The sequence below is a fragment of the Phalacrocorax aristotelis genome, chromosome 1 (assembly GCF_949628215.1).
Source record: "Phalacrocorax aristotelis chromosome 1, bGulAri2.1, whole genome shotgun sequence".
Lineage (NCBI taxonomy): Eukaryota > Metazoa > Chordata > Aves > Suliformes > Phalacrocoracidae > Phalacrocorax > Phalacrocorax aristotelis.
Genome location: NC_134276.1, coordinates 181728546 through 181747664, shown reverse-complemented (window position 1 = coordinate 181747664; position 19119 = coordinate 181728546).

Below are 19119 nucleotides of genomic sequence, written 5' to 3'. Positions count from 1 at the left end.
CCCTATTGTCTCAGAAACACAAGCAAACAAAATGAACCCATCAGTTTTTTGCTGTTTCAGGCTCTTATTTTTTATGTATAAATATTGATTTACGGGCTTTATTTATGATTTTTCAACTTCTATGGACAAAAAAACCCTATAAAACATGTCTCTACACCTCACAGTTCGGTCCAGTTTTAAAGTTCCCTTCTGTTATTGAGAAGATGGATGACACTTGCACCAGAACATGGATCTGTATCAGTCTTTTGAGCTTAGTAATATACCATGTTTATTTAATTTTGCATTAAACAAATTGTGTACATTTCTTTCAGCTTCTTAATTTGATTGCAGTATGCCTTTAAGAAAAAAAAATAGCAGGCTGGCTATGCTTGAAAAATATTTTTTTACATTTCTTTGAACATGAAAATGTCTCATTGGCTCTGAAATGTGTTTCTGAGTAATAATGATTAAACAATAAATCACTGTTTGAAGTCAGTTGATTCTCAAAGATCCTAATTAAATCAATCTGTTTTCCTTTGTGAAGAAATTTAGATATATTTGAACATAACCATTACATTAGAAATTATCCACATCTCCTCCGTAGGGTACATAAGACCTAATTCATGCTCCATTTAAATCTGTAGCTAAACTTCATTAAAATTCACAAGTGCAAGACTGTTTTTACAACACATTATAATGTTTGATTCTTCTCTTTTTAGTATCTTTATGCATGTGACTGCAGTTGCTCCATAAGAAAATAAAAATTATATTCTAAGAAAGTGATTTGCTTTCTTCTAATTAGAAGCACCGCTTCACTTCAATGATACTGTTGCTAATTGGAGGAAGGTTTTGTGGGTTTTTTGTGTGTGTGCAAGCAACGGGTACAGCTTTTTATAAAGGATGTAAGTCATCAGGCTTAATTTGGTTAGCTTGGCACCTCCTCTGGTGTATCCATTTATTTCACTTGTTTCATTGAGAAGACAATTCAACTGAAGTCCTCATCATTCAGAATGGATAATTAAATGTTAACAGCTATAGCATGAAGGGAAAGTCACGTCCCTTCCCTAACTAAGACTCTCTGAAGCAAGGAAAGTGTTAATTAAAATGTCCCAAGGTTCATTTCCTACGCTTGACCACAAACTGGCCACAACTCATACTCCAAAAGAAGATGGCAACCACCGCCAGTCCAGCTCCTTGGCAGCCACCCGTGACAGCTCCTGCCTGTTTGACCTTTGCTCAGCTCTTCCCAGCCGAAAACATCTGGAAATAAGTCCTCTCACGGATTATGTGAACCTGTATCTACCTTATACACCTAACCCCCTCCAGGACAACTTGCCAGTGTTTTTCAGTGTCAGGGAGCTGTGACAATGTTAATGACAACACCAAAAATAGGACTGTGTCTTCAAGCATGCAAATATTTGATATTTCTTACAAACAGGATAGCAAAACGTGACAGCTGTGTACGGTTGTGTGTTTGGTGGTTGTTCGGGTTTTATATAGATAGTCTTTAAAAGATGTGTGGTGCATTTTCTGAGCTTCTTCACTAGAAGTGAAGTGACTAGAAGTGAAGTGACTACTTCACTTCAGAAGTGACTACTTCGCTTCAGAAGTAGAAGTGGCTACTTGGAGTTGAGGTTGGGCAAATGGGGAACATAATTTTGTTGCTGGAAACAGAACCTGTAACTGAAAAACATCTCTGAGATTAATCAGCCAAACTCAGGGGTAGTTAGAGGGAATTGGTCAAAACAGTCAAAGTCGGAAAAATATGTGGTTTGTAACTGATGAAAACCCTGGGTGTCTGCCCTGGTGACCTGCAAAGCCCTTCCACCTTCCTAGCCTGTGAGGAGAGTGCCAATGACGGGGAAATTTCCAGTGTTGCCCAGCCCTTACAAAGCCCTCTGACCACAGATGTTTTCCCCCCTTTTCTATCAGCTCCTTCCCTTGCAGACTACATCCCCAGCAGGGAGCCCGAAACGCTGAGTTTCACCTCTCCTCTCCTTTCCCTTCTCAGTACAGTTATTCAGCTACCAGGGAGCTTCTCTGGGCTTCAGCTGCAGGCTGGACATGAACTCCAGGTTTACAATAAAAAACTAAGCAAGTTTAGTAAACAGACGGGATTATTTATACCATCTGCACCTTAAATGTCACTTTGAGTGTTTCAGGAAAGGTCACATAAAACCGGCAGTCCAACATCAGCTCTGTATTTACATGATATTTTAGTGCATTTAATCATGGGGTGCGTAAAATTTACAACATCCTAATTCATATGTGCAAGACCTTTTTTCTCTGTTCTCTTCTTAGCATGAGACTTTCAGTATTTTGAAATCTAATTATTTTTATCATTGACTCCAGAATAAATTCTAACCAGTGGTTCCTCGAAGCTAGTGTGTTTCCTTATCAACCTTTTGCCAACGTTATATTTGAGAAAGTCAGATTGTAACTCCAGGGCAAATACACATATGCTGTATGTTCTTTTGGGGAGAGCTCGTTTCCAAAATGAACTGTAAGACTGAACAGAGCTTTACTGTTAAAGTAAATATTTTTATGCCTTCAAAAGATTTCTGTGCTATCTTACATATATAAAAACCCCAAAATATTAATATATGCTTGGTTTTCACACTTTGTCCTTGCAAAATGTTTCATACTAACTTTCTATAGAAGTTACAGGAAAATGTACAAAACTGAAGAAAATCACTTCATGTTTCATTATTCAGGCCCATTTTTAGAAGGTAAAAGATATGGAATGTATTCTCTTTTTTTCTGCATAGTGTTTTGTGGGCTAATGTTGAAATATGTATATGCAATCTCTTCTCTATAAAAAGCATTCATATAATCACTAGTCTACACGCTGTCTAGCCTATCACTAACCTATGACACAAGATGAGAAGCACAGTGGGAACCAACAAAAACTGTATTTTTAAATTTTATTTTATTTATCCACAGGGATACTTCTTTTTTGTGTAGCCTTATTGATCATAATATGATACAAAGAAGAATCCAACCACAGGAAGATGAAATAAGACATTCACATGGAAATAGGAAACATAATGATAATTTGAGAAGGACACCATTAGCATATTTTATCAGGCAATAGCATGTTTAATTTGTTTCAACCTCAAGGTATTAGACTCATGTCATTTACTTTGAGAGCACAGCAGAATGATTCCAACTGTTGCACGTCCTCCTGTTGGAAATTTTGTTATCCCTTGACACCTACACTTGCTGAATGAGAAAGAGATCTTCTGGGGCTTTGAAATCAATGCATGTAAACTCTTCAGTGACATCCTAATCATCACTGAGACCTTTAGGTCTTACCTTAATATAACAAAAATAATTACAGAATATACACAGAAAAATATCACTATAAGAAAGAAGATCTCAAAGAAATACCCAAGATGGGCTGGAGGAAATAACTCTAAATATGAAATCTCTGATCTAACGCCTATTGAACTCAGTAAAAAGTAGGGAAAATAAAATGTATATAAAAGGCAATTAACTAAACAACCCTGGTCTCTACATGAAATATTGTGTTTTTATAATTTGCCAGTAGATTTGTGAAAGTATGACTGGCAGAGTTTATTATTTATGTGTTGTCCCAAACTCAGGGTTAGCATTGTGGGGTGTGACAAGCAAAGGAAGTAGAGAGATTTCTTTCCTTCATTTTTAGAGAAAACTGCCAAATTTCAATCCTAGGTACACATCACTGCTTTGCACATTTTTCTCCATGCTGCAGTCAGTGCCTGAGCAATGATAAGAAATCAAATGAAAGTAAGAAGGAAATCAACATAAGTAGAGCCAATATATCAACATAATTACTGATAACAATAACACCATGTATATCATATTGGTTATCACCAAAAAACACTGTTCTGAACCATGTCATCTAGAGCACAGTAGATAAATTGTTCTTTTATTCTTATAATTAGGGGGAAAAAAAAGAGAAAATAACATTTCCACCATCAGAAGTTCTCCCAAACAGAACACATTATTCCTCGATGGACATGAGAAATCTTTAGCAAGAGTTGCTAAATATCCCATCCCCTGTACAGTATCAGGGCACCAGATACACATGCTCTTGGGCTTTTAAGTCTGCACGTAGACGAAACAGTCTGAAACATCTGCCGTATGGAGGGACCAACCTTCATCTTGCATGATCTCCCACAGTCCCTACGACCCCACAGAATAAAAAATAGTTTCCTAGAAGTTAGAGCCAGAAAAAGGAAGGAAGAGCACTGTGTCATTAGCCTAAATGGTGAAGGAACACCACGCCTGGAAGACCTGCTATCAGAGTTTTATCGCAAATATGCACAGGCACAGACATGTCAGCAGGAGAAGTCAGTGAAGCAGCACAGCAGCTCCTTCTCAGATGCTGGGCATTCAGCCTCACAAGGAGGATTTCTGTACTGATTACTTTTCTCAGAGCTACCCAGGCAACTTCTTTAACCCAGGTCTCAGCTGCAACTTCACTCAGCCAAGACAATGATCCAACAGGATAAGGCCCTTGGGACCAGCAGCTGCCTGCCCAGGTAGCTACAGTGGCACCCAGAAATGAGGTGAGGTGTGGGAGAGAGGTTCTTAGGAACAAAGAAGCTGAAGAAAATTTAACAAATCTTTTTTCTGTAAATGTCTTCTGCCCAAATTTGTGTCAGAGGAAACTTTAGACTGACCTTTGCTGCAAATAGAATAATAAAGGAAAAGTTTTATCCATTTTAAATATGAGCATGAAGAGAAAATCATTTCAGGGACTGGTATTTTATGAGACTCCTCAAAAAGAGGTGGGGGAGAGCTCCACTCAGTTCATTCTGAAGATGAAGCAAAACAGCTGTTAATTGATGTCCAGGGACCACCTAGCAAAAGAAGGAGAGGTTTGCTCTCAGTAAATCCAGGATAATCCAGAACACCTTACAGCACGACATTATTCACTGCATATATTTTTTTGAACAGAGTTCATTGCAAATAAATATATTAAATCCACAACTTTCAGCCCAAATTCATCCACTTAAATTTATTGTGTTCTTACCAAAAATACAGAAAGGCAGGCAAAGGGAAAATTTTGTTTGTTTGGAAGTTGTGGGGATTGCAAGGGGGTTGGCAAGTCTTTCTTTCTTTCTTCCCAGACAACAATCAAATGAGGGTTAGCGGCACTTTATAAATAGCAACAGAAAAGCATTTGATCATGGTACCAACTAGCTAAAATGCCAGTTTATTTGTCTTGGCTGATGACAAGATCATCCTTTTCAAAGCATAAGTTTTAATTATTCAGTTGCAAAACTGTCAATTTTAGTGAATTTCTCCTGACACTCTCCAAAGAAATCCATATGCTGTGAAGCTGCATTTATGGACCAATTATTTCTAATAGAAACACCCCACAGCTGGCAAAGGTTGCTTTAAATCATCTGACACAAATCCAGCAAACCAATGGAGAAAGCATCCCCTCACTTTTAACACTCCCATGAAATAGGTCCAGCACTGGAGCATGAGGCTATGTTCTTTAAATATGTTAGAGTACACATTTAATGCATTATATAATTATTTTTTAAAGATTTGTTGTTGTTGTTGTTGTTTCCTTCAGGCCACATCAAAACTTAGGAAGACCCAAACGAAAGGGGGCTTCTATGCCAGAAGTTCATCTTTTTTATCCAGCTGCATACGACGACTTAATAAAAGATAGCTCTTCTGCTCACAACCCAAACTCCACTAAACATATGATAAACACACTTTTTGAAAGACCCTTCCAAAATTTATCTGCAATAAATCCTTACAGTTTATGTATAGCAGCATATGTTAGGGCTATTTGTACTTTCATCCTTCTGACTGGTCTCTGTAATGGCCACAACAAAGAGAGAAGAGGAGGAAAAACTCCTAGTTCCTAACAGCCATCTAGGGAGCACTGCAAACACCTAGTCATTTCTGAATGCCGGTCTGGCATATGCAGCCATGAGCTGATTATTGAGTTAATTATTCTTCAGCCAGAAGGTACAGGTTGGTGTGTGAAGGCTGTTGTGCTGATTGCTTTTAAGCATTATTTTCTGAGACAATTCCCCACTCCCAAATTCATTTGAAGTATCATTTCAAATACTTAGAGTGTTTTTGACAGCGAGTCTGCAGGGGAAGTGCCCTTTACAGGCTGTAAAGTTAAGTAAAATCATCAAACCCAAACAATTAAATCAAGTCTGTTCCTGTGCGCAACTGGCAAGAAATTATTGCTAAACCATTTTTCACTGAGATAGTGGCAAGAAGGGGGAAGCAGCGTGCGCAGAAGGCAGAGAAGTGCAGCCGCTCAGTGCTGTCTGACGCTTTCCATACCCAGCGTGGGCACTGGCAGCCAGAATGTAACATTTTATTGTATTTTAAAAGAGCGTTTTCAGGAAGAGTCTCTGCATCACACATCCAAGTTCTGTGCTGTGCTGATGATCGTTGCAGGGGCTGGAAACTCTAGTGCAGTTAGGACAGTGGTGAGCACTTCTTACTGTGTTAGAAAAGCTTCCAAATGTGCTCATTGCCATCAGGCTCAGAAGGCCCCAGTTGTGGGTCTTGCAAGCATTGCAGTTCATACATCCATTTTTTAATTTACTTTTCACTGTTTTCTATTCATACCACAATGGAAGCTGCCGTACAGTGTATTAATATGACTGGGGAATCAATTAATTGAGCATCAGTAGCAGAGTAATCTTAAAAGTGTACTTCTAAACTGCTATGAATCTGAAGACCTTACTCAGAAAGAAGAACACTAGCTGAAATCTTCTCAGTTGGTTTGGAGTCTGACACTGGGACTGTCCTTTGCCTCCTTTGCCCCCAAATCACTCCCACAGAACTAGCTGAGGGTCACTGGCACAGTAAATGCTGCTCTGCACTGCTACAGCAGCCCTGTGCTTGTCTGAACTAGCAAGAGAACCAGCTAGCATCTGGCTTTTTGTGTTGCCAAAACAAAGCAAAAATAACTGCAGTGAACGGTTTTCCTTGCTTTGTATTTTTCTGTATATATATGTAGTCCACGGAGCAAACGGTTTTGCAAGATTTGTATTCTTTTGCATGTATATATTCAATTAAGTGAATAGTTTTCCTTCAAACAATGTGTGTGTGTGTATGTATACATATGCCATGAAAAGTCCCTGCTCATCCCACTGTTTGGTCAGCAAACTCCTACTGAGGTGCATCACCTGTGCTGAAATCAAGGAGCGTAGGTAATGAGTGGGACTTAGACACCTGTATTCCAGGAAGATCTCGGCTAAAGCTGCTGAATTAAGTTGCTAAGCACTGTCCTCGTTAATAACTGACTAGTAACGCGAAAAGGGAAGCAGCAAGTTTTGGCAGACACTGACAAGCTGGGTAAATCAAGCACTGAGTACACACAGGGCTTTTAGGCCACACCAGATGCTCGCAGCCAGTTCCCCCCAGTCTGCTTATCCTGCTAATGGATTAAACTGTCATGGTGTGGCTGAATATAAACACCATTCAAACGGCAGAGCCTTAAACAGCTGGGGTTCAGAGACCCTGAAGCCTCAGGAGAGGGGGACAAGGAAGCCACTCTGAGCCCAGCTCTGCCACCACCTCAGTGCTGGGTGATGCACCGTCAGGCGTCCCATGCCAGAGCCCCCACAGGGCTCCCAGCTGCCCTGGTGTTGTGGGGTTGCTCTACTCCCCTCTCTCACCCAGCAGATAGCTTCATCTCAGCCCCATTAACGTTACCCAGAGCATTTATTAGCACCATTGGAAGCCACCTGTATAAAACTGAAGAGACTGTTTGCTACCTTCACTCCTCCAGTTGATGCCCCTCTTCTGAAAACAGAAGCCCATCAGCCCATTTCCTTACCCAGTAGTCACAAACCTGCTGAGCGACGGCACTCATCAAATCTTATCATGGGGAAGCAGAACCGATATACATTCTTCTCAAACAAAATTACAGTGAAGTATTATTTCTTCTGGGTGTAGAAAAGGCAACTGACGGTAACCTTTGGCTGCAGGGCTCCATCTCCTGGTTTTAGGCAGATATTGTATGGCGTAAGGAAACAGCTCATTTTCAAAATACCTAGGAAATGAGGACATTATTGATACACTGGAGACGTACCAATTCATTGGTATAAAAACCTATGTTATTCTTTATTACTGAAGTAGTGCAAGCATTACCAAAATTTTATTATAATATATGCTGCTTCTGTGTAGCTTCAACCTTGCTTCCTTGTGATGAAATGAAAATCCTTTGACCACATAGGATATTCCCACTGTCATTGAAGCAGTGTGGCTAGGCTGGAAGGGACTGCTCTTCTGCCTTAGCCTTTGACTTGTTGCTGTAGCTCCCTGACACTCTCTGCATTGAATAAAATATACCTAGTTGTTTTTCCCAGCCCTGTCATCCTCAAAGAAAGTACAGACCAAAACGCAGATGTCAAAACATTGCAAAGAGGCATTTTGCTGTTTTGCTTTTTCTAGGACCAGGTCACTGGGGACATCACCTTAGATGTGGGTGGTAGAACAGCATCTCCAGGACACACAACTTTGCAGATCCCCCTACAGGCTTCATCTCACCAGCATCCCCATCTCTGCCCAGATATGCTGGAAATACTGTTAATATGGGAAATGTCCTCATTAGCACCACATTATTTTTAAATGCATTCTCTTTGGGGTTTTATCTCAATCGAATGAAAAGAATGGGAGAATCCTTTCATGTATTTATCATCCGCCTGCCACTCAGAGACACTTAAACAGCAACACATTAAGGTCACAGACCCGAAGCTGGCTACCAGCTCAGGGATTGCTGCATTTCCCTGCTCTGCCTCCATGTGAAGGCTGAGAAACTCCAAAAAGATAATCACAGCAGAGCGTAGCATTTCAGCCAAACGCTCTAATAGCAATCCTTGTACAAGAGGTGAGAACCAGCTTCACTACCAAATACCATAGTTGAAAAGCAGTTTTACACATACCTGAAAGGTAGGCTGAAGGTCAGATCTTGAGGTCATCTGCAAAGACAATGTCAGTGGAAGAATGCAGCCTTTGCCGTAAAATCAGTAAGACAACCTTGTATATAAGAAAAAGGTAGAGTTTAGTGGAGATCACCCAATGTAAAACTCCTGCCTACTATTATTAACTATTTAAGAGAAAGGTTTTTTATTTCAGGTTATATATTACTCATGATGCATTCAGTGCAGTATCAGAAGAGGTATTGAGAAATGTCAGCATTCATCACAGACATTATTTACAGTTAATATTTGATCATCAATCCAAAAGGCCTATTATTTTTAACTATTTAAGAGAATGTTTTTTTATTTCAAGCTATATATGATTCATTATGCATTCAGTGCAGTATCAGAGGAGGTATTGAGAAATGTCAGCATTCATCGCAGTCATTATTTACAGTTAATATTTGATCATCAGTCTAAAAGGCAAAGCATGTCAAGGATATACCAGATCCCTACATCACAAACCTTGTGGTGTGAGTTTCTCTCTTCTTATCTGTCGTTCATACAGCCAGAAAAATCCTTTCAGTTCTTCCAGTACAATTTTCTAAGGGGCCTCTCCTTATCTTCCCACTCTCTCTGAAGTCAATGGAAATTTCCTGCTCTGCAATGGTGATGCATCTACTCCCATCTCTTTAAAAATCCCACTATCAGCAGGTATAATGATTCCTCTTCACAATAGATAACACTCCACATGGATCTGACATTTTCGAAGGCTGGGGAGGTAGACACGAAGGACTAAAAGACATTTGCTGCAAGTTTCATTTTGCCCTGTCCTTTTCATGGTGTTCATGGTTCAAGGTGTCCTTGAACATCACACATTTTTTCATACAACCATGGATACAAAAATTTTTAATTTTCTGTCATGAGGTGTTGTTTCAACTATGTTGCCAGGCATCTATTTTCCCCAAAGACTATTTCGCCTGCCAATGGATGACATAAATATAACTGATGGTGTGATGTTGGAAGGCAATTTCAGTGTAAATGAGCTATATGAGAACACGAAGATTTCAAATGTAATATCTTTCCTGAATCTGTAATAAATTACAGGTTACTCTGCCCAGCGATCTCGGTATATGTTAAGAAGTATTGTGGCAGTTAAGTACATCCAGATTTCAGGTATTTTGCAATGCAGGAAAGTGACCATTAACAAATACTTCAACCAACCCTTTTGATCAGGCTCTGGTACCTTTGATCAGGCCATGCAGCATTTTCTGCTGCATCATTCCCATTGAAACATGAAAGAAGTATGGGAATGAGTCACCATACTGTACTTTTTATCTTTTTTTTTCTTTCCCAGGATAGTATTTATGCACAACCAGGTTACAAAATACTATTTCATAACACCAATATTTGAAAAAAATAATTTGGCCAAAACCATTAGTTTGTTAAAATAACTTAGGCATAAGACCAAATGGAGCCAAGAGCTTGATAATAGCTTGAAATCAGACCAGTCTTAGATTTGCCTGCGTTTAAAGTGACAAAGGAGCCACTGGGAACCAAATCCTCCCAACCTTACAAAGGTAACATTTTCATTAACTTCACCCCCTACACAGCTTCCAGATGTTACCCATGAGGGTATTGTACACAACTACCATGCTCCTCTAACTTACACCTTTAAGTGTTGCCTAGGGTAGTGGCTAGTGGCTCTATCCTTTCATGACTCCCTGGAAACTGTGGCAGGGCTAGCGTCTGCAAGGCTATGGCTGAGAGCATGGCGTAGGCCACTGGGCTCACTTGTGCACCATTCAGGCTGTGCCCTGCATGGGCGATGGCAACTGTAAAGTGAGGGGAGAAAGCCTCTATAGATGTGCTGGGTTGATCCTGGCTGGCCACCAGGTGCCCACCAAGCTGCTTGATCACTCCCCCTCCTCAGCAGGACATGGGGAGAAAATATAACAAAAAGCTCGTGGGTTGAGATAAGGATAGGGAGATCGCTTGCCAGTTACCATCATGGACAAAACAGACTCAACTTGGGGAAGATTAATTTAATTTATTGCCAATTAATGACAGAGTAGGATAGTGAGAAGTAAGATTAAATCTAGAAACACGTTCCCCCCACCCCTTCCTTCTTCCTGGGTTCAATTTCACTCCTGATTTCTCTACCTCTCTGTTGAACAGTGCAGGGGGAGAGGGAATGGGGGTTGAGGTCACTTTGTTTCTGCTGCTCCTTTCTCCTCACACTCTTCCCAGCCTCAGCATGGGATCCCTCCCACAGGATACAGTCCTTCATGAGCAACTCCAGCATGAGTCCTTCCTGCAGGCTGCAGCTCTTCAAGAACTCCAGCATGAGCCTTTTCTACAGGGTGCAGTCCTTCAGGAACAGACTGCTCCAGCGTGGGTCCCCCATGGGGCCACAGGTACTGCCAGAAAGCCTGCTTCAGAGTGGGCTTCTCTCCGGGGGCAATAGTTCCTGCCAGGAGCCTTCTCTGGCATGGGGTCTCCCTGGGCTGCAGCTTCCTCCAGGGCGTATCCACCTGCTCTGGTGTGGGGTCCTCCACAGACTGCAGGTGGATATCTACTCCACCATGGTCTTCACCACGGGCTGCAGGGGAACCTCTGCTCTGGCACCTGGAGCACCTCCTCTCCCTCCTTCTTCGCTAACCTTGGTGTCTGCAGGGTTGTTCCTCTCATATTTTTCTCACACCTCTCCCTCACAGCTGCTGCTCAACATTTTTTACCCCTTCTTAAATATGTTATCACGTAGGTGATTCCAACATTGCTGATGGGCTCAGCTTTGGCCAGTGGTGGGTCTGTCACAGAGCCAGCTCTCCAACATGGGGTCAGCTCCTGGTGTCTTGTCACAGAAGCTACCCCTGCAGCTCTGCTGCTACAAAAACCTTGCCACGCAAACTGAATACAGCAGGGGCAACCCTTTCAGTAGTCCACCCGCTCGATGAATGTCAGCCAAGCCCAGATCTATCATATTTTAAATCTGCTTATGAGAGTTAGTATCAGCTTTTTGTCAATGTTCCTAATGAAATGGAGCTGATGATGTATCAACGTACAGCTGATGAAAAGCACATCATTAGATACGGTGAGCAAAATGGGACTCAGGTGAGCAGGCAACTGGAGACTAAATTCTGAATTTTAGGAGAGCAGGTAGTCCACGCTTCAAGCCAGTAGAAATCAAACGTGTTAAGTGACAAGAATTCTCCCACTTCATTCCCTAATTATATTCCTGACTCATTTAAAGCTGATTTCTGAAAATTATTGCATCAGTGTATGATGTGTAATGCTTTATGTAGCTTACATAAACTGCTACACTGCTGCTTTTGTGATATTTGTTTCTTTGTTTACTTTTTCTTTTCTTTTTTTTGTACACATTTTTGTATGCATTCTTTTTCTGTACACAGTTTTGAAATGCATAATGAGATGTCAAAGTGCAATGAGGTCACAGAATTATAACCTCAATTTTCCTGATTTTATTTGCTATTGAATTTCAGAAGGCACATTTTCTACTGCCCTGGGAATAATGAAATTCAACAGAACTATTTAGAATAGATGAAAATATCTATACAATGTTCTGGTTTGTTCTAAGGAAAGTTGCACCTGTGAATTACTACATTTCCATTTTGTCCCTGTACTATCGTTACTTGCCTTTTCTCTCTACAGCCTATTATTCTCTGACTTCTTGGGTGTACAGTAAGGATCGGTATTTGTTTCCTGAAGGTGGGCAAGAATTTTTTTATCCTCCAGTTAAAAGGGATGGTGTATCATTCATTCCTGCGTTATCTAAAACAGTGTTTCTCAAGCAAAGGACCAGAGCTGATAAGGATGCGTGTCAGTCTTGAGTGCAGATAGCAACTCATGGTAGTTGAAGCTTTTGAGTAGGTCACTGAAGATTTCGAGGCAGACACCAGCCTGCTATGGCATAATCCCCTGTGCGTCAGCTGTAGCTTTCTTAAATATAAAGGTATGGAGCAAGCTCTTTATTTTTTGTTCCCCATTCCCAACAGCTGTGTTACTCTGAGGAGGAGTGGGGACATTTGTGCAAATTACATCCTGTTTGTATTTGGTGCTTGCTAAAAGTAGCAGCTCCGTTGCCTACAAGCAGCTAATTCCACATCTAATACAGAGATTTGCAGAGACCAGTTGAGTTTCCCACAAGAGAGTTTTGCTTCATAATCATTATCATGCAGCTATGGATAGTCCCCACCTTTTCACAGCACAGGTAGAAGGAAAGGGTTGTCTCAGAGGGGATAAGACAAGTGGCTGGCACAGGGCAATGTGGCAGGTTTCTGGAGCAGGTCTTGCTGTGAATCCTGATGCCCTTTCAAAAGCACTTGCCAGCGCTGCAGAAGCACCTCAGAGGGGACTGGGGAGGACCAGCTGGACAGGACTGGGGAGAAAAAGTCAGGCTGAGGAAGTGTGTGGCTCTTATCTGCTCTTGTCTGCATTGATAAAAAATGTTGAACCTGTTTTGGACTCATACCTTTGATACAGGAATTATTTTAGAGGGATTTTTGCTGCTCCTCATTGGACACTCATTTTTGCCTGATGGACCTCTTTGTAATTAATTTGCCTTGCTTCCTAGTGAATACAATATGTTCAATCAATAAGGATGAATATTCTGAGGTCACTTTCTGTGGCTAGATCCATGTAAAGTGCTTTTAGTGTAATCAGGGCTCTGGCTCTGATGTCTATCCCCTCAGCCAATCATAGGGCTTATGGAAAGGTCATGTAACTCACGGCCTGAAGCCAGATCTTTTTAACATCACCCCCTTGAGGGCTAAGTTCAATGGTGGTGAGTAAACATTTAGTTCATAGCTTACTTCTGGCATAATGCAGAGTTAAAACAAGCCAGAAATTTCTATTTTGCTTTTATGAGCCCCCAAACTTACTGCTTTAAATAGAGATCATTGGGGATATTTCATTATACCACCAAGATTTACATAATTGCTTTTGAAATTGATTCACACAGCGATCTTAGATTTGCAGGTAAGTTCTCATATCCCTTCCAGCAAAGAAAAAAATTATGACCCTGGAGTGTATAGAAGGGTAATTTCGCGCAGTTCACTACCAGACTTGCTCAAGCATAAAGATGCAAATATGAAAATCAACAACACTTGGTTTGGGCTTTTTTTTCCTGATTCTGCATGACTCTTGAAGCTTCCAAGAGCTTCCATTGTTTTGCTCAGATAATTTTGCCTCTGGGAGAAAAGGATGAGACCGTTGGGAGTTGCTAGTGCAAGACAGATGGAAATCTCTCTTGCCTACATATTTCCAGCCTCCTGCAAAGAGCTTTATTCTAGTCCTCCCTCTCATTTGAATGACAATTCAAATGCCAGAAACAACAGAGGTAGGCAGTAGACACTGGAGACATCAGAAGGACTTTTACAAGGTGGGGTAGCATCCCCTAAATGCCACAGTAGCTATGATGAGAGACAGAACTAGCATACACAAACATAACTGAGTTACAGTTTTACCACATGACATGTTTTATTCATAGGGTATACTACGTGTTTTTTTTAAATTGCTTTTTGCCATTTAAGCAGGTGTTGCAGGGAGACATATTATGTTTTTTAAACCAGTTGATAGAGTTAGAAAATGTGGGCAAGTTTTCTTGTTCAGAGTTTCTTCATTAGCCTGGAAGAGTTGCAAGTCCCTGGTATTGCTTGTTCAAAGTACTTTCCTTGACAGTTATGGGGAGGAGAAAAGAAAGCGGGGAAGGAGAAAGAAAGGTCATAGAAAGGCGGCACACAGAAACACACTGTCTGCATTTCCATCGTGAAACCTCATTTCCTTATTATCTATCTACCAGGAACTGTCTTTTCCAATTTATACATATGTATATATATGTTTATTTCAGAAGCTTCAATGGAGTATTCTCATCTGCTTAGAGCTGCAGTTAGAGGAGTTATAAAGTGTACAAAAGCAGTTTATAAAAGTATAAACAGAATGTATATGATCTCCTGTCAGTCACTACTAGATCACCCCAAACCTCAAGTTTTCAGGAAAATTTAGAAAATGTGTTAAGCACGATGCATTTCTGGATGCTCAACCCTTCTCAGACTTCAGAGAAATATACTGACTCTGTGAGCCCGCACTGTTGCTGATAGCCATTTGAGGACTACAGGTTTCATGCCCTGCCATTGAGCTTTGAGAATGATTGCTTCAGCTTTGTTACTCTGCCATCAGTCTGCAGTGTTCTGGTTATGTGACAATTTTAGTTGAATCACAAAGAAAAAATTTGAACTTCATAGTCTCACTCTAAGATCTCTACTTCTTCTCCAGCCCTTCATGGTACAAAAGAAGGGTGGAGATCGTAAAGGAGCCCTCAGGAACTGTGGCGGTGCCATGGCATGAGGCACCGCAGAATGTTGAGTACTGCCGCAAGCCAAGGAGACAACAGGAGCGGCATAGGTCACACCTGGACTGTGTCCAGCTGCAGCTGACAGCAGAGAGGCTAATGGGCCCCTAATCTTCAGGGCTGTGGGTCAGGGCTGCACAGATACTCACCCAGAGTATTTCCAAATGTTAACATCCTGTACTTCACCCAAATAAATATGAAAGGTTTGCATCCTGAGTGCAACGGAGAATTTGCAGAACAAAGAGAAAAGGCTATTTTTAAATTCAGTCCATTTTAAGGCAACTACTCTATCTGAAGTCATTTTGCCTCCATACATGACATACTGTGATTGGCATTTGCTTGAATTCAGTGACTGGAACAAGCACAGCTTTGTCCCCAAATGTAAGCTGTCTTTTCTTTGGGCAGCCATATGAAATTCCTCAGGGACTGAGTGCCTCTTTGCTAAGGGAAATGAACCACTGGCCAGGCTGAACACGACACCAGATCTCACCTGGCTCCATCACTCTCACAGCTACTACATGAACTCAGATTCCCAGGTGGGGCTTCAATGTGCAACAGAAGAAACCGAAGAGCCAATGTGCAGAAGACAATCCCTGTCACAGAGAACAGCTTCACACAGGTTGCTGTTATTTTCCAAGCCTGACTTTGTGAAAGTCATCTCACAGGACAGAGCTTATTCTTGTTTGCATTTAAATCCCTAGATGAATTCCTGTTCAACAGGAGCAAGATCTAGTCAATTCAATACACATGTACTCACTGGTCCCAGCTGTGAGCTGTATGTGGTTCTCTATTTGTAGCCATCCTAGAAGGTAGAATCTGGGGCAGAGGCAGCACAGCATCATAGCTCTTGTGTGTATATCCCAGCAATATCATTAGGACTATGAATAGCAATTTGACACTGATGGGCAGAGCCCTCAACTCTGGGTGTATTTAAGTAGGGAAGCTATATTATTATGAAGCTTACTTCAGTGAGGTCTCTTATTTATGTCCCTCGCATTATGAGAACTCAGAGGTGGGATTTGCCTCCAGTTATGCCATACAACTGTAAATGTTATTTTATGGGTCTTAAAATGTCCAATGTACTCCACGAGGATCTGGTCTGTGGAGGCCAGAGGTTGATTCAGCCCTGCCTGGGCCTTGACTCTGCTGCCCAAGCAGAGCCAACTCCTACTGTTCAGGATGCCCAGAGGTTTCTGAGACAAGTGCCAAGGCCTAGCAAATCTAAGGCACAACCTACACAAGAGCTATGCTGCTGTGCAGTGTCTGCCGGTGGTCAGCCAGGTGCCCTCACACCCTCTCAGGGGCAGTAGATGCCCATGAGAAGACACTGGTGGCTGCTTAACCCAGTGGCTCTGTTGACTCTGTTGGCTGGATCCCATGGACTCTTCTGGGAGCTGATACCCACATACCATCTCCTATGTTTAGGTGCGTGTGTCTCAAAACAAACCCTGCTTTGGCAGTTTTTAACGGAGTGTTTACCACATGTGCCTTTGCATGATTGCAACTTCCTTTGAAGGGGGATTTTGAGGTTTGGTTATTTTGTTAATTCCTTTTAGTTTTATCTGAGTTTGTAAGCATTTCTGAGGTAAATCAGGCATCACTGTTACCTACATCTTTTTATGATGGAAAATATTCCTATCATAACAGCTATCACACACTGAATTCTTACTTTTTAATCCAGCACCAAATTCAAATTACAAAATGGAATAAAAATATATTGGGTTAGGCCCACAAGGGAGACAGTGTTGTCAGAACTAAGCTGACAACAGGAAAATCCAGGTGCAGAGTGTGTTCTGTTACATGGCAGGTAACATCCAGGTTACATGGCAGCTGCACATCCAAAACCCCAATCACAAACCTATACAGTAATAGCTTTTTCCATTCCCCCACCGTCCTCTTCACAAGTGAGCAAGCAAGAGGACATGTGCTCAGAGCCTTTGATTGCGTAATCTGCTAACACAGCTACACCACAGTGGTGGTCCAAGTGTGAGCATGGTCTCGTGGAACTGAAAACACCATTATAGCTGTCATGACTTGCAGAAGCTGAATAAAATAAATAAATAAAATAAATAAATAACGTACACTTCTGTGCTCAAAATAACCCAGTTGCTGCTATTGTTAGTGATTTCTGTTTCACAAAACAACCAATGTTTTGCTTAAAGATATTTCAGGCATTTTCTTCTTCACTGTGTCAGCAGTGGCTAGGCATGTATTAGTTAAAATGTAAATAACCTTTCCCCAGAGGCTGTGTTAACTTCTGTGGGAGAACCCTGAAGAGACCGCTGCATTTCTGCACTGGAGCTTTACACACGGTACACATATGCTGCAATGCAAAAATAATCTCTGCTAAAATATGAGAAAATCTCAGGATCAATGAGCAGCTAAGTTTTGTCTGTATCTGAACTGTTCACATGTAAGATGCAGGATTTCAGCTCCTCCAGAGAGAGGGATGAATGGCAGGCATGCACCTCAACGGCTTGAGAACTGAGGAGTGATGAGATCTGCTGTTTTGACCGCAAGCCAAGTTTAATTCATGAGTGGCTGCCAGGTCTTTTATACAAGATCAGACTTTAGAAGGTGAGCCTCAGAGGTCACAGAGGAGCTACTCATGTGAGTGAAGACAGGTTGTCCTTACCACGAGGCACTCTGCAGAGGTAGAATTTGGTCACTGGTGAGAGTGATGTGCAATTCAATTTATTTGATTAATTTTAATCTAAACCTGTTTCTATTTTGACCTTATTCATTATTTGAGCTTTTCTGAAGCCTGTCCAGTGACTTTTCAAATAGCAAACTCTCAGGGCATCCTGAGTGGTAGTGCATACCACTGTAAGCATCTCAGGATCAGCTGCTAGGATTGTTCTAGTATAAGCAAAATATTGAGAGTTTAAATCAGAAACAAATGATCACAATATCAAAGATTTAATGTAACTCCTCAACATTCCTTGTCAAGGCTTGAAAATTATAGCTTTCTTTCTCCTGTGTTTATGAAAACAAAAAGTTTGTTGAAAGCAAGTACCCTCACTCCTACTGCCTGACTTATCTAAACAAAAGAATGGAAAAGTCAGAGATATGTTCACAGACCTTCCCATCATAAACACTGTTATCTTCCTCATGTCATTTCTAGGCTGTGTATGTGATTAGAAGATTATATTTATTATTATTGTATTTTTATATTATATGATATTTCTAAGAATGTGTAAACAAGCAATAGCTGAGATGAAGAAACTTCCATATGCAAAGTGAAAGAAAAAAATCCATGAAGTTCCAAAAAGTTTAGCAAGTTCTTTTTCACTTCAATTTCTCTGATCAAGTTTAATCCAAATCTTAACGTATTGAGCTCTATTAGCATTAATCTCCAAACATGTGAGACAGAAGAGGCCTAATCAGTTTCTAAGCCATATCATCTAGCATTCATATGCAAATGTACCCAGATCATTTTGTCACATGAGCTATTGTTCCTTAATCTAGAAACTGAAAACAGAAACCCTGCTAGAGAAAGGAAATTATCCCCACAGGTAAGACAAAGAGAGATATTTTCAATTTCAAATTTCCTTTTTTTTTTTTTTTTTACCTTTCACTCAAGAATTCTTATGAGTTATTTTAGAAAAGTTAGGCAAGCACATATCCTATGGCCTTCAGATTTTTTTCCTAAACTTTCTTTTAACCTGGTCATTCTTTTCTTTGGCCCAAGTTCCCAAATGATCAAAGGGAGCTGGAGTTCGACAGGCACATGTCAGTTTGCTCTGGGCCCTGGGGCCGTACAGTGGGCAAGGGAGGTTATCAGAAACGTCCTGACTCTGTAGTTAAAATGAATGGTGATTAATTAGCTAATCCAGTTGTTAAAGTTAATAGCTGCTGGATTAACAAATAAAA